Source organism: Tamandua tetradactyla, chromosome 3, assembly GCF_023851605.1.
Source record: "Tamandua tetradactyla isolate mTamTet1 chromosome 3, mTamTet1.pri, whole genome shotgun sequence".
NCBI classification, from domain to species: Eukaryota; Metazoa; Chordata; class Mammalia; order Pilosa; family Myrmecophagidae; genus Tamandua; species Tamandua tetradactyla.
Window position 1 is genome coordinate 62154237 of NC_135329.1, and position 12872 is coordinate 62167108.

Genomic DNA, 12872 nt, shown 5'->3' on the forward strand with positions numbered 1-12872 from the left:
TCCTTGTCTTGTTCCTGATCTTAGGGGGAAAGTTTTCAATTTTTCCCCATTGAGGATGATATTAGCTGTGGGTTTTTCATATATTCCCTCTATCATTTTAAGGAAGTTCCCTTGTATTCCTATCTTTTGAAGTGTTTTCAACAGGAAAGGATGTTGAATCTTGTCGAATGCCTTCTCTGCATCAATTGAGATGATCATGTGATTTTTCTGCTTTGATTTGTTGATATGGTGTATTACATTAATTGATTTTCTTATGTTGAACCATCCTTGCATACCTGGGATGAATCCTACTTGGTCATGATGTATAATTCTTTTAATGTGTTGTTGGATACGATTTGCTAGAATTTTATTGAGGATTTTTGCATCTGTATTCATTAGAGAGATTGGTCTGTAGTTTTCTTTTTTTGTAATATCTTTGCCTGGTTTTGGTATGAGGGTGATGTTGGCTTCATAGAATGAATTAGGTAGTTTTCCCTCCACTTCGATTTTTTTGAAGAGTTTGAAGAGAATTGGTACTAATTCTTTCTGGAACGTTTGGTAGAATTCACATGTGAAGCCATCTGGTCCTGGACTTTTCTTTTTAGGAAGCTTTTGAATGACTAATTCAATTTCTTTACTTGTGATTGGTTTGTTGAGGTCATCTATGTCTTCTTGAGTCAAAGTCGGTTGTTCATGTCTTTCGAGGAACCCGTCCATTTCCTCTAAATTGTTGTATTTATTAGCGTAAAGTTGTTCATAGTATCCTGTTATTACCTCCTTTATTTCTGTGAGGGCAGTAGTTATGTCTCCTCTTCCATTTCTGATCTTATTTATTTGCATCCTCTCTCTTCTTCTTTTTGTCAATCTTGCTAAGGGCCCATCAATCTTATTGATTTTCTCATAGAACCAACTTCTGGCCTTAATGATTTTCTCTATTGTTTTCATGTTTTCAATTTCATTTATTTGTGCTCTAATCTTTGTTATTTCTTTCCTTTTGCTTGCTTTGGGGTTAGCTTGATGTTCTTTCTCAAGTTCTTCCAAATGGATAGTTAATTCCTGAATTTTTGCCTTTTCTTCTTTTCTGATATAGGAATTTAGAGCAATAAATTTCCCTCTTAGCACTGCCTTTGCTGCGTCCCATAAGTTTTGATATGTTGTGTTTTCATTTTCATTCGCCTCGAGGTATTTGCTAATTTCTCTTGCAATTTCTTCTTTGACCCAGTCGTTGTTTAGGAGTGTGTTGTTGAGCCTCCACGTATTTGTGAATTTTCTGGCACTCTGCCTATTATTGATTTCCAACATCATTCCTTTATGGTCCGAGAAAGTGTTGTGTAAGATTTCAATCTTTTTAAATTTGTTAAGACTTGCTTTGTGACCCAGCATATGGTCTATCTTTGAGAATGATCCATGAGCACTTGAGAAAAAGGTGTATCCTGCTGTTGTGGGATGTAATGTCCTATAAATGTCTATTAAGTCTAGTTCATTTATAGTAATATTCAGATTCTCTATTTCTTTGTTGATCCTCTGTCTAGATGTTCTGTCCCTTGATGAGAGTGGTGAGTTGAAGTCTCCAACTATTATGGTATATGAGTCTATTTCCCTTTTCAGTGTTTGCAGTATATTCCTCACGTCTTTTGGGGCATTCTGATTCGGTGCATAAATATTTATGATTGTTATGTCTTCTTGTTTAATTGTTTCTTTTATTAGTATATAGTGTCCTTCTTTGTCTCTTTTAACTGTTTTACATTTGAAGTCTAATTTGTTGGATATTAGTATAGCCACTCCTGCTCTTTTCTGGTTGTTATTTGCATGAAATATCTTTTCCCAACCTTTCACTTTCAACCTATGTTTATCTTTGGGTCTAAGATGTGTTTCCTGTAGACAGCATATAGAAGGATCCTGTTTTTTAATCCGTTCTGCCAATCTATGTCTTTTGATTGGGGTATTCAGTCCATTGACATTTAGTGTTATTACTGTTTGCATAATATTTTCCTCTAACATTTTGCCTTTTGTATTATATATATATCATATCTGATTTTCCTTCTTTCTACACTCTTTTCCATATCTCTCTCTTCTGTCTTTTTGTATCTGACTCTAGTGCTCCCTTTAGTATTTCTTGCAGAGCTGGTCTCTTGGTCACAAATTCTTTCAGTGACTTTTTGTCTGAGAATGTTTTAATTTCTCCCTCATTTTTGAAGGATAATTTTGCTGGATATAGGAGTCTTGGTTGGCAGTTTTTCTCTTTTAGTATTTTAAATATATCATCCCACTGTCTTCTAGCTTCCATGGTTTCTGCTGAGAAATCTACACAAAGTCTTATTGGGTTTCCCTTGTATGTAATGGATTGTTTTTCTCTTGCTGCTTTCAAGATCTTCTCTTTCTCTTTGACCTCTGACATTCTAACTAGTAAGTGTCTTGGAGAACGCCTATTTGGGTCTAATCTCTTTGGGGTGCGCTGCACTTCTTGGATCTGTAATTTTAGGTCTTTCATAAGAGTTGGGAAATTTTCAGTGATAATTTCTTCCATTAGTTTTTCTCCTCCTTTTCCCTTCTCTTCTCCTTCTGGGACACCCACAACACGTATATTTGTGCGGTTCATATTGTCCTTGAGTTCCCTGATACCCTGTTCAAATTTTTCCATTCTTTTCCCTATAGTTTCTGTTTCTTTTTGGAATTCAGATGTTCCATCCTCCAAATCACTAATTCTATCTTCTGTCTCTTTAAATCTATCATTGTAGCTATCCATTATTTTTTCTATGTTTGCTACTTTATCCTTCACTTCCATAAGTTCTGCGATTTGTTTTTTCAGTTTTTCTATTTCTTCTTTATGTTCAGCCCATGTCCTCTTCATGTCCTCCCTCAATTTATCGATTTCATTTTTGAAGAAGTTTTCCATTTCTGTTCGTATATTCAGCATTAGTTGTCTCAGCTCTTGTGTCTCATTTGAGCTATTGGTTTGTTCCTTTGACTGAGCCATATTCTCAATCTTTTGAGCGTGGACAGTTATCTTCTGCTGCTGGCGTCTGGGCATTTATTCAGATTTCTCTTGGTATTGGATCCAAAAGTTTGGAAGATTTTTCTGTGAAATCTCTGGGTTCTGTTTTTCTTATCCTGCCCAGTAGGTGGCGCTCGTGGCACACGTTTGTCTGCGGGTCCCACCAGTAAAAGGTGCTGTGGGACCTTAAACTTTGGAAAACTCTCACCGTCCTTTGGGTTCGCTAGCCGAAGCGGCTTGAGCCGGCCCGGGGTCCGAACGCAGGGAGGGTTGCTGGTCGCTGCAGCCAGGGAAAGAGCCCGTCCGAATTTCCTAGTCAGCCCTGGGCAACAAGCGTGGCGGGAGGGCGCCAGCGGCAGCGGCCCGCCCGAGAGAGTGCACGTTCCCCGGGAGTCACGGGGTCACTGTTCTCCGCGGCCTGGGGGTTTCCGATCCAATTCTCTCAGTTGATCCGGGGGCTGTGTGTGGTGTGGGCGCCAGTCGCCTTGGTTTCAGGGGACCACCTCTCCAATTCTCCCAGCCGGCCCGGGAAGGGGTAAGGGAGTAACTCCGGCCGCTTGCCACCCCGCCCAGTAAGGCCCGCGCGCCTCGGCGATCTCACCCGAGCTGCTTCTCTCAGCCAGCCAGCCATTCCAGGATGTGGTATGCTGTCTTTTTTATCTCTGTTGTGGCTTTGGGCGCTTTCTGTATCATTTCTACTCCCCTAGTAGGTGTCCTGGAGAAGAAACTAAGATCCGCGCATCTTACTAAGCCACCATCTTCCTGATCATGCCCTCTTGGATGACGATTTCTCCAAGCTGATGGTGTTTCTGCAGTGGCATCCATGTATGAAAACATTAATTGTATTCAAAGGTCTCCAGAAAAGATGAATGACAATGAAATATAAACCACTGCAAAAAAAAAATAAAGAGACAACTTCATGTGAAGAGAAAGTCATGCCACAATCAGAGGCAGTACTGGTGAATCATATTTTTGATAAGGAACTTCTATCAAAAATAAAGTATACTATCCCAAAATGAAAGGAGACATGTGATTAAGTTTTAAAATTATGTAAATTATGTAAATCCATTTTACACTAATGTGTATACATGAATACCTAATAGTTTTCGCGAGTGAAATGCAAATTTTAGCACAATGGGCTATTGCTTCATGAACTGTAGAATGGATATTAGAAATAAGTTTTAAGAATGATGAGAAGTGATGTAAAAGACTTGAAAAATAAATGAGAATTATAATGCACCAAAAATATATTGTGAGGGAGTTAACTAACCAGGTAATAATTATATGACTGTTTATATATCTGAATCCATAATATCAATGTATTATGAGAAAATTAATATAATGATCAAATCATTAATTATTATAAAGGAGGAAAAATGAACAAAAATTATGCAGGTGGAAGCAAAGATAAAAGAAGAAATAAATGAAATGGAACAGATAGCATAAATTACTAAAGACAAGAAATACTTTATTGGCATAATACAAATTCTTAAGGCACTATCTAAAGTAAATAGAAAAAGCCAAGAGAACAGAAAAAACAATTCATCAATATTGTGTTTGAAAACAGAATGTCATTGCTTATATTACAGGAAATAAAACAGAAAATAAAATAATATTGTCTTAAATGTACACAAAAGATGGAAGTTAATTATTTGAATGAACATTTGAAAGAAGCCAATCCAATGCCAAAACATGAAACATAAACATCTTTGCTCATGAAACAAAAAGAATTTTTGCCTCTTTGATTTGATTGATAGATTATTTTAAATCCTAGTAAAAAAAATTAGCATCAATCTTATATTAAATCTATCTTCAAATGCTTAAGTGGTAAAGTCATAAAATAATTTATGAACATAAGATGATCCTAATAAAAAGTGACATTGTCACTGCATAAGGAAAACTATAGGCCAATATTACTTATACATTTACTTGACGCAGTGTCCAGAGATGAAGATGCATGTTTCTAAAAACATTTGAAAATACACACATTTAACTTGCCATGCTCATAAAATAAACAGGAAGAGTTTACATCCTTCTCAATAGGTGCAGAAAAATGTATTGTCAAAATCAACAGCTATTCATGACTCTAAGTCTTGTCAAATATGCAAGAGGAGGGAGCATTCCAAAGTTGACAGAGGACATGTATCAAAGTCTTACAGCAAAAATGATATTTAGTACCAAATTATGAACCTTCCCTTCAGGCACCCATCCAGGAGAACTAAAGGAAGAAAAGCAAAAATAGAGTTATCAATTAAGTACTTGATTTGATAAACTCTGCCTTGTGATTTAAATTCAGATGAGAATGACCAGATATTGGAATGTTTTAGAAGGTCTTGAGGGTTGCTATTGGTTAATCAGGACAGGAAAATATCAGACCTGAAGGAAAAAATTACCCCAAACTTCCCATTATTTTAACTCAGATCTCTGGGAGTGATCCCAATGGCTTAATGGGTGCTGGACACCACTTCAAGCAGAGCCCTCCCCTGCTTGTATGGCAGGAGAAGTTGGTATCTGGGCTCACACTGCCTTACCATCCACTTCTGTTACCCACAGTATTAAATGACAATGACCTCATCATTCACAGACTGAACTGTGTAGAAAACTGGTTCTTGGAACTGGATCTGCAGTCAGTCTTCTATAGAGTGACAGGTTATTCCTTATGTCAGTATCAGCACTGATGCATCTCACCTGCTGAAGCCCCTTTTGTGTTGGAGGATCCACATTCAGCCATATGTACTGATTGCAATGGAGAACACAGAGACAGGCAGGGGAAGGAAGGGATATACAAGGGTTTCACCAGTCCTGGACCTGATTCCTGGGACTGGACCCCTGAAACTGCGCCTAAGACAGGACCCCTGGAAACAGGGAAACACTCTGAGTCTTGGGCATCGTCAGACTCAATTCCAATCACATCATTCCCAAATGGATATGCTCAAAACTGAGATTCCCAGCAGGGGGAGGATGAAACAAAATGATTTCATGTTCTTTGGGATTAATCCCATGAATCCCATACATATTTACACAGAAAGACAAGAACCTTGACTGAGTAGCAGAGGGGCTGTAATGGCTCTTGGGAGGTGAGAGTGGTTTCTGCGTGGAAGGGAAATTTGAGAATAAATAGGGGAAGAGTTCACTGGTGGTCCCTCTATCTGGATATTCTGGTTCTTCTCAGGGAACCACTATGTTCACTGACCAAAGGTCAGAGCACTAGATTTTGTGGTAATAAGCAAAACATTTATGTTGTTATAACTTTTTTCACATGTTCAGGAAAATTATATGTCATTAAGCAGGAATTTTTCCCTATCATTATGCAGAAATTCCCTGGGTATTTTGAAGGCAGTAAATGAATACATCTTAAATGAGTGAATATGCACATAAATAAAAGGGAGATGATGGCATTGCATAACCAGAAACCATGTTGGACAGAGACATGTAAATGTCCACATGGGAATTGCAGTGTCCATGTCTCCTGTCCCAACTTTGTCACTTGGAACACAGGAAGTTGTGGAGCAGCAGGAGATGTGAAAAAACCCAGTGTGAGGAGGAGCTCTGGCCATCTGCACAATTCCAGGTCACATCTGTCTCTGTCTGCACTTCTTGTAAAAGAAGTAGTCGTGATTACCCCCCTGTGTTCTGTAGCTCTTAAGAAAATTAAAAAATCAGAACGTTAACAATATGAGTGTTTTTGGGGGATAACTGTCTGCTTGGAGGGAGGAAACTGAAAGGTCCAAGCAGGTAACTCCTCAAATTCATCTGCAGGTTATGATCCCTGTGCTCTGTAGGCAGGAGTAGCTCTTTAGCTGATCTACTCTGGGCTTCACACCATGGGGAGATTCATGTCTCCTGGCCTACTCTGGTGCATCTGGTGTTTCCCAATACAGCAGTATGCACACTGGTGTCCTCATGTCTCAGAGGCTCACTTGTAAAGGCTTCTGCTCTGGAGGGTCCCTGTGAGGCTGTCATGAGACCTGATAGCTGTTCTGTGGCTGATAGTCCCACCACTGTCATTTCTGCCCACAGAGCTGAGCCTTTCCCCAGGAAGCTGAAATTAAGTGAGTCCAATGGAAAATGAGCCTGTTATCTCACAGGTGAAGCTGGTGTTCTGCAAGAGCATCCTCACATCTGGGCTGGATCCCAGTATGTGCACCTGGGCCCTGACTACAAGAGACAGGAACGCTCATTCCCTAAACACAAGATGCACCTATGAGAAATTTATTTCCCATTCATAGGTGGTTCAGTGGTTAGAGGAAGAGGGAGATGTCCTTGGTTTCCCAGGATGGCCTAGAATATGAGGAATGACATGTCTGGAAGGCTCTTGTCTCTAGAAAAAGACATTACATCAGCTCCATCCACAGTAACCTGTGGCTGTCCAGGTAGGATGAGGAATGTGGCTTTTTTCTTTCTCAAGAACCTTCCCACTTCATGGAAGTCTACATGTTTGGAGATTGATATTTTATTAGTATGAAAGTGCATGAAGAACTTAGGGTAGACTAATACATAAATAAATGGTTGATTAATACATCCAAGAAAAATTAAGTTAAAATGAATAATTAAATGCAAATGGGATCAGGGATGCTCTTTGAGATTGCAAAAAGTAAATATTGTGAGTCTGCTATTCTTGCCCTCTATCTTCTGAGGTGTATATTGCAAACGTGTCTTCTTTGTATAATTGTAACATCCAATGAAAGCATCAGAAATTATAAGGGTTTTAAGTAATCACCGAGTCCTTGTCCTGGATGACACAAAAGACTGAGCCTGCTCCTGAGGCCAGACAAGATTTTCCTTCTACTCCTTCACCTGAAGATTCAAACATTACCTGATGGAGGGTGGTGCTTTTCCCTCACACTCCTCAGGAATGTGACATATGAAAATTAAATTCATAAAATCAGATAAAAAACTGTTTGCACTTCCATCCATATCCAGAACAAAGGAGAGGAAATTGCATATGCGTGTGTTGTTTTCACCTATATGTTTATATGTATGTATATATATATATACACACACACTAGTATATATAAATGTATATGTATATATGTGTATATATATGTTATATTTTAAATAATTCTACTTTGATTGAATCTGGATTAGATCATGGACATGCTTAGAAAAAACTGAACAGTGATTATCTGGGGATCACAGATTGCTAAAGAAGAAAAAAGAATGCACGGCAAGATCCAGAAATTCTTCCCCAGTCCCTTTTTACATCTGTCCAGGGTCCCCTCAGATGATCATGCAATATTACTTATTGAACTATCAATTTTAGTTTTTATAGTCATTTAATTGATGCATGATAATTCAACCTTGCATCCTTAGGAAAAATGCCAATTGTTTAAGACACCTAATTATTTTTACATGTTACTCTATTTTTCTGTCTTGTAAGTCGTCTAGGATTTTGTTCCCATATTTAGAAAAAGTATTGATATGTTATTTTATTTTGTTCTGATGACTCTTTCTTTCTTTGAATTCAACACACTTTGTGCCTTCTATAATAGTTGGAAAAGTGTTTGTTTCTTCTGTTTTTCAGCAGAAAGTGTTCCGAAATTTGGAAGGACTGTGGAGCATTTCACTTTGAAAAAGTTGAATGCTGCCCTGAATGTATATTTACTTTGTCTTTTATTCATGGGTATTTATTATAACTGGTTCAATATCTTCATTTTTTATGTCTAATCAGATAATAGAATCCTTTTTTTTAATGGGCAGACACCTGAATTTGAAATTTGGTCTCTGGCATGGCAGGCAAGAATTGTGTCACTGAGCCACCTTCATGCTGTCCTAGATTCCTTAATGATTCAGTTTCATAACTGTGCATGCATTTTGAAATTTTTCTCCTTCATCTAAGTTTTCTATTTTTTTTTTTACATGGGCAGGCAATGGGAAACAATCCCGAGTCTCCAGCATAACAGGTTAGAACTCTGCCGGCTGAGCCACAGTGACCCCTACATTTTTTGATTCACAGAAATTCAAAATGCTTCTGATAATCATTGTTACTTCTGTCAGTGTGTCAGTTTGAAAGGACTTACATTCCCTACAAAAGCCATGCTTTAATCTAATGGAACCTTGTGAAGGTAGCCATTTCTTTAAACCCTCTTCAATGTTAGAATGTTGGAAACGTTGAAACATACCAAACAATATTGGTATGTTGGAAACATGCATAGATTATCTCCATTCCAGGTGGTTCTTGATTAATTTATTGGAATCCTTTAAAAGATGAAGCATTTTGAAGAATTCTTCAGAACAACAGAGTCCACCAGCCAGCAACCTTTGGAAATGAAGAAGTAGAACACCCCTGGGTGCATGTCGTGAAGCAAGAAGCCTGGAGGAAAGCTGGTAGCCATCACCTTGTTCACAATGTGCCTTTCCACTTGAGAGAAACCTTGAACTTCATTGGCCTTTTTGAGTGAAAGTCACCCCTTGTTGGTGTTTTAATTTGTATGTTTTTATCGAGCTGCTTGAATGGGGATATTTTCATGGCTTTAGATCAGTAACCTTGCAACATCTTAAATTCCACCTTTTGAAAGCCATTCTATTTCTGGTGTATTGCATTCTGGCAGCTAGCAAATTAGACTAGTCATGTTTTCAGGATTGCCATCCTCTAATTAGCCATTCAATAATTCTGGCAGTTCTGTCATTTAAAATGTCTGACGATTTTTTTTTTGTTTTCAGTTATTGTATTTTTCAATTCCATAATATACTTTTGTTCTTTCAAAAATAACTATCTCTTTATTGAAAGAAGTATTTGATTCAAAATTGCCAACATATGTTCCTTTCCTTCTATAATCAAGTTTTATTTCTATTTCCAATGGAAATTAGTAGGAGACCTGTTCCATCAAGGAAAGCATGTCCAGAAATGCCTTCTCTCTCTTTACTGAATAATGTCAGCCCTAACCTGCAGAAGAAGTGTTCTGAAATACTCAATTGAAGAGAAATTCTGCATGGCCAGAAACATCTGGGTAAAAATGGAGCAGAAACACACGGCAAAATGTGCATTTATTCAAAAATTGGAACAGCCCACCCTCTGGTGGTCAAGGGTGTCTCCTGCAGACCTGCCCTTGCTGTCACTGCAGGGGAGGTTTGTGTCTGGGCTCACCCTGACTTCCTCTCACTGTGTCTCTTGCACAGTAATAGGTGCCTGTGTCCTCAGTTTTCATGCTGCTCAGCTTTAAATAAGCTTCATTCTTGGAGGTGTCCATGGTGATGCTGACTCGGGACTGAAAACCTGGATTATAGCCTGTACTTCCATCACTCCCTATTCCCCCAATCCACTCCAGCCCTTTTCCTGGAGACTGGCGGACCCAGCTCACAGCATATTCATCTAAAGAGAATCCAGAAAAAGTGCAGGTGAGGGACAGGGTCTGCGATGGCTTCACCAGTCCAGGTCCTGACTCCCGCAACCGCTCCTCGGACAGGACACCTAGGAACAAAGAGAACCACAGTGAGTTCCATGCTCAGATCCATCCCTCTATTAGCTTGATGTGTGAATCCCTGAGACACTCACATGTGGGAGCTGCCACCAGGCAGAGAAAGAGCCACAAGGCTTTCATGTCCTTGTGGATGATGTCCATGATTCAAAGGAAATATTTCCCTGACTGATGAGGAGCCTTAATTTAAGTTCAGGTTTCTACAGTTTCATATGTTGGCCACGTGGCAATTTGCATTTGGGAGGTAACTCTGTTAGTAAAATAAAGGCGATGAGGGGAAGTCCTTCTCTGAGGAGCAAAATGTGAGGAGGATGCTGGCTGCACCCTGGGAGAGCACAGTCCTCTTCTTGGTGTGCCACATCTGCAATCCCTGTTTCCTTTACTTTCAATCAGGAAATGTGTTGAATGAGAAGAAAAGTGGGTTCTACAATCAAAAATGGCTCTGGGAATATGGTCCCTGTGCCCCTTCTTTGAAGGATTATATACATTTTGCATGTACATGTTTATATACATATATTCCAAATGTATCAACTATATAATATACTTATATTCCCTAACCATGTTGGCTATTATGGATATTGGTTGATTTTTGAACTACAGTGGAGAAAAGGGAATTTGCTGCCACCTTATCCACTTTGTTGATGTAATTCTTCAGTTATTAGTTTGTGTGTTAAATTTTAGTAAGTTGTGAGTGTAGCCATAAATATTCAGTGCAGTTATTAGTTCTGTAATCCCTCATGAGAGCCAGAGGACATGTGGGTGTCCTCATATCTCACCACCATGATTGTTAAGCACTACTTGCCCTTTTCCTGCTTCTTCTATGTCAGAAGTGTGCAAGTGGGTATAGGTCAAGACCACTTACTTTCTATTTCTTCTCATGGAAAATTAAAGGTTCTGATGAAGCCATATCTGAATATTTCTTTCTACCTTTTTGCATCATAAAAATGTCTTGAAAACAATGTATTGAAACCTGGATATGCAATAATAGCTTGTTAAAGATTAAATAATAAATACAGTAGGAAATTCATCTTTAGCTTGTTTTCAAGTTGGTGAGGTAACAGCATGATGTCAGATGATTTTGTTGGACACTGAATTCACAAAGGTTTATAGCGCTGTCCTAGTTTGCTAGCTGCTGGGATGCAATATAATAAAAACTCAATGGCTTTTAAAAAGGGTAATTTAATAAATTTCAAGTTTGCAGTTTTTAGGCCATGAAAATGTCCCAATTAATGCAAGTCTATAGAAATGTCCAATCTAAGGCATCAAAGAAAAGATACCTTGATTCAAGAAGGCAGATTAAGTTCAGGCTTTCTCTCTCCAGTGGAAAGGAATGTGTGAACAGTCAGGGTTCTCTCTCAGCTTGAAAGGCACGTGGCAAATGGAATTTCATCTGCTAGTTTCCTCCCCACCTCCCCAGATCGTTTTACCCTTCTTCATCTCCAAAATTCACTGGCTGGTGTAAACTCTGCTTCATGGTCCCACCAGCATTCTGTCATCCTTCTCTCCTCTCTCTGAATCTCCCACTTTCTCCAAAATGTTTCATCTTTTATAGGATTCCAATAAACTAATCAAGACTGACCTAGAATAGGTGGAGACACATCTTCACCTAATTCAATTCAGCAACCACTCTTGGGTGAGTCACATCTTTATGGAGATAATCTAATTAAAGTTTACAAAATGCAGTCCTCAATAGGAATTAGAAGAAACAGCTACCATTACAAAATCATATTAGGATTAAAACATGGCTTTTCTAGGGTACATACATCCTTCAAAATGGCACAAACAGTATTTGAGATTTAAGGGAAACTTCATAATGTATGTTCCTAGATAAGTACATGGTGCATGAGGCAATTAAAAAGTCCATGTATGGAGGTGCTGTGAAGAGATACAGGTAGAAAAATGAAGTCCACATGAGGACTACATTTTTTCAGTTTGATAACACTGCTGAAGGCCAATTGCATGATTCATGGATGACATATGTCCACATCTCCATGTTTAATTCACTGAGAAGAAGGTCATCATTTGGTTACACTGATCCACTTTGATTAACTTCTTGATGTATTTTGTGTTTCACATAGTTTTATAGCTTGTATTTATCAAGAAAATTATTCAAATATAGGTGCAGTAATGAAATTTCACTTTAAGCCCAAGAACAGACTCAAGTCCAGCTTTATCAAAACCTAATGATAGAGAAGTCTTGAAAAGAATCACCAAATGATGAAAAGGAGCTCCCTTGTACTACCTCCATAAAAGCCCTTATGCTCATCCCTGGATTCTGTGGTCCTGAGCTCCGCCAACACCTTCCATGATACTGTCCCTTGGGTCCATGTTCTCAAGCTCCTTCAACCTGTCATGCTTCCATGTATCTGGGTTGCATGTTCCTGAGCTCCCCCTGACTTTTGCTCGTCCTGGGGCCTGGACTCAGTAGCTGAGATCATTCCTGCTCCCTCTGTCTGGGAACTGAATTCAAAGTCCTTGTA

The 12872-nt window shown here is 38.8% G+C and overlaps 1 pseudogene across 1 annotated transcript; it reads right to left on the reverse strand.

Annotated features, from left to right (window-relative positions):
* Positions 1–10029: 10029 nt before the first annotated feature.
* LOC143675575 (immunoglobulin heavy variable 4-59 pseudogene) lies at positions 10030–10568 on the reverse strand (annotated as a pseudogene). Its single transcript, XR_013171656.1, has 2 exons — positions 10470–10568; positions 10030–10385 (listed from the first exon to the last, which is right to left on the reverse strand). The product of XR_013171656.1 is annotated as an immunoglobulin heavy variable 4-59 pseudogene (transcript).
* Between the last annotated feature and the right edge of the window lie 2304 nt (positions 10569–12872).